Raw genomic sequence first — 4,003 nt, 5'->3', positions numbered from 1 at the left:
CATTATAGCCTAACTACATGAGTAGCAGGCCTTCAAAAATTGGTTTAACTCATAGAGAGTCCACAAATCATTCAATTACTGTTACATATCAACGATCTCAGGATCTGTGCTAGGTGTGAGCAGGGGCTTTAACTCTGAGAGTGACGAGTGGGAAATTTCATACTAACTAGCTTTTGTGTAAATAAAACAGGACAATAATATAGTGTGCAAATTGTACATAAGTATAACTGTTAAAACAAATTGTGTATAAATAATTACTTTCTCTTTTTTAACTAAACATCGCAATGCATTGTGGTTACGCAAATGAGCCTTACACGACAAGTCAGCTCTGTGCGGAAGCTGAGAGTTTAGTTGCAATTCAGCGCTGTGAGATGCGCTTTTGTACTGTTACTTCCATGCGAGTCTGTACTAGTTACAGTGATTAGGGGCATAGTGATATAGAATATATACAGTAAATTCAGTTACCAATCACGATTTGGTCAATTGTAAAACTATTATTAGATAATTTTACGTCAATCAATTTTGGAGTTGACTGTCTCTTTAAGGGGAGAAAAATTAACAGTACACTGTGCCTTTAACAAGCTTTAACCCTTTAAGGACTGATACTTGCAGAGAAAACTACTTAGATACAGCTTGCAATTTTACACATTTTAATGTACTTGGGGAGAAAAATTAACAGTACACTGTGCCTTTAACAAACTTTAACCCTTTAAGGACTGATACTTGCAGAGAAAAACTATTTAGATACAGCTTGCAATTTTACACGTTTTAATGTACTTGCGTAATCTAATATGCTTCTCTTGGTATCCTTTGTTGAAGGAGCAGCAATACACTACTGGGAGCTAGCTGCACATATCAAGTGAGCCAATCACAAGCAACATGGGTGCATTAGCAGCTAGGCTCCCAGTAGTGGGCTGATGCACCAAACCTTTTCTACAAAGAATATTACAAGATCAAATCAAATCAATTAATAGAAATATTGGACACTTGTTTACAAATTTATGCTCTAATTGTATCATGAAATGCATGAGCTAACATTGTTATATTTTGCTGTATAATTACCTCTATAGCACTCTCAGAAAACAAAACAATCTGCTGCGGTTATCAACTTCCCTTTTTACTAATTAATTTTTTTCATAGTCATAGTAATTTATCAGTCCATTTATTCATTTTTCTGTTTCTTTAACACCATCACTAACCTATCTACACAAATAGCAGGTCTTCAAAAAAATGTTTTGATTCAAGAGTCCACAACTCATCCTTACTTATACATTTTGTATAAGTCAGGATCTGTCCTAAGTGTGAGCAAGGGCTTTTATACTGAGAGTGAGGGGTAAGAAAATTCATACTGAGTAGCTGTTGTGTAAATAAAATAGGAAAATAATATCATTGTGTACAAAATGTAACTATGTATGACTGTAAAAATAATTAGTGTATAAAAAAAGTACTTTCTCTTTTTTAACTAAACATCGCAATGCATTATGGTTATGTAAATGAGCCTTACACGACCAGTCAGCTCTGTACGGAAGCTGAGAGTTTAGTTGCAATTCAGCGCTGTGAGATGCGCTTTTGTACTGTTACTTCCATGCGAGTCTGTACGAGTTACAGGGGAGGGGCATAGTGATATCAAATAAATGCAGTAAATTCAGTTACCAATCACGATTTGGACAATTGTAAAACTATTATTAGACAATTTTACTTCGATCAATTTTGGAGTTGACTGTCTCTTTAAGGGGAGAAAAATTGTGCCTGTAACAAGCTTTAACCCTTTAAGGACTGATACTTGCAGAGAAAACCTATTTAGATACAGCTTGCAATTTTACACGTTTTAATGTACTTGCGTAATCTAATATGCTTCTTTTGGTATCCTTTGTTGAAGGAACAGCAATACACTACTGGGAGCTAGCTGAACATATCAAGTGAGACCATCACATTCACAAATTAGCAGCTAGCTCCCAGTAGAGGTCTTCTGCACCAAGCCTTTTCTACAAAGAATATTAGACCAAATCAAATAATAGAAATATTGGATACTTGTGTACAACATCTCTGCTCTATTTGATTCATGTATTACTTGAGTAAGCATTGTTATATTCTGCTGAATCTATGTCGCACTCCAGAAAACTAAACAAACTGCGTGTATTCTTAACTTTCAATAGGTTGATATATTATTGTTTGTTTGTTTGTTTGTCTCAACATTATAGCCTAACTACATGAGTAGCAGGCCTTCAAAAATTTGTTTTAACTCATAGAGAGTCCACAAATCATTCAATTACTGTTACATATCAATGATCTCAGGATCTGTCCTAGGTGTGAGCAGGGGCTTTAACTCTGAGAGTGACGAGTGGGAAATTTCATACTAACTAGCTTTTGTGTAAATAAAACAGGACAATAATATAGTGTGCAATTTGTACATAAGTATAACTGTTAAAACAAATTGTGTATAAATAATTACTTTCTCTTTTTTAACTAAACATCGCAATGCATTGTGGTTATGTAAATGAGCCTTACACGACCAGTCAGCTCTGTACGGAAGCTGAGAGTTTAGTTGCAATTCAGCGCTGTGAGATGCGCTTTTGTACTGTTATTTCCATGCAAGTCTGTAATAGTTACAGTAATTAGGGGCATAGTTAGTGATATAGAATATATACAGTAAATTCAGTTACCAATCACGATTTGGACAATTTTACTTCAATCAATTTTGGAGTTCACTTTCTTTTTAAGGAGAGAAAAATTAACAGTACGCTGTGCCTTTAACAAGCTTTAACCCTTTCGTTAATTATATTTATAGAAAATCATTTTTCTATCAATTCCTACCAGAAGCTCTAAATGTAGAACCTCGAAAATTATTGTTAACTCATATTTGTTTTTTCCACAGAAATCTTTAGTAAAATGCAAAAGCTTTATTAGGTTTGAAGAGAAACCAGAGTAGGCTCATCTAACATCTAAATATAAGTGTACTTTAGCGTAACTCATCTAAAGCCTAAAGTACATTACTCAGTATGAAATATGTACACTTAGGTTATATTGACAAATAATCAAGTCGTTACATTTATTTAGCTTGTTTTGAAAAGAGAATTAATAAAACACAAGCACATTATAAAACTATTTTGCAATGCACCATGGGTATGCAAATGAGAACATTGTCAGGTTACTCGTGCGCTCACATAGAAGTTAGTTCATTTTATTGGGAGGGGGAGGGGGTATTTTGTTTTTGTGCACTTCAAAAAAACTCACACTTGTGTTGGTATTTTCATGGGCCTTTAATGCTGCTAGTTATTCTTAAACTAGAAAGAACAAAAATGATTAGGATAAATAAGGTATTAAAATTACACATCCCTGAGCAATTCATACATACTTAATTATAAAATGTCAAATATATTTCAGAGTGACCAACTGCAAGAGACTATTCATTAAAGATGCTGTCAATTTTCTGTTACTTTATGGATTTTAAAGAAGGTAGCTAGGTATATATAGATATAAATAATCAAAACGTAAAGGGACACTGAACCCACTTTTTTTTCTTTCGTGCATCAGATTGAGCATGAAATTTTAAGCATCTTTTTAATTTACTCCTATTATCACATTTTCTTAATTCTCTTGGTATATTTAGTTGAAATGCAAGAATGTAAGTTTAGATGACGGCCCATTTTTGTTGAACAACCTGGTTTGTTCTTGCTGATTGGTGGATAAATTCATCCACCAATAAAAAAGTGCTGTCCAGAGTTCTGAACTGAAAAAAAAAGCTTAGATGCCTTCTTTTTCAAATAAAGATAGAAAGAGAACAAAGAAAATATGATAATAGGAGTAAATTAGAAAGTTGCTTAAAATTGCATACTCTATCTGAATCACAAAAGAAAAAATTGGGGTTCAGTGTCCCTTTAATGAGACAAGTTTGACTGTAAATTTCTCTTCTCTGTTCCCATTCTCCTTAAAGGGACAGTCTACACTAAAATTGTTATTGTTTAAAAAGATAGATAACGCCTTTACTACTCATTCCCCAGCT

The 4,003-nt window shown here is 33.6% G+C and overlaps 1 non-coding gene across 1 annotated transcript; it reads right to left on the bottom strand.

Annotated features, from left to right (window-relative positions):
* Positions 1–2,818: 2,818 nt before the first annotated feature.
* On the bottom strand, positions 2,819–2,929 carry LOC128658564 (U5 spliceosomal RNA). Its single transcript, XR_008402242.1, has one exon. It is a non-coding gene; the product is annotated as a U5 spliceosomal RNA (small nuclear RNA).
* Between the last annotated feature and the right edge of the window lie 1,074 nt (positions 2,930–4,003).

This window comes from Bombina bombina, chromosome 4, assembly GCF_027579735.1.
Source record: "Bombina bombina isolate aBomBom1 chromosome 4, aBomBom1.pri, whole genome shotgun sequence".
NCBI lineage: Eukaryota > Metazoa > Chordata > Amphibia > Anura > Bombinatoridae > Bombina > Bombina bombina.
This window is presented reverse-complemented; position numbering and strand designations above follow the sequence as displayed.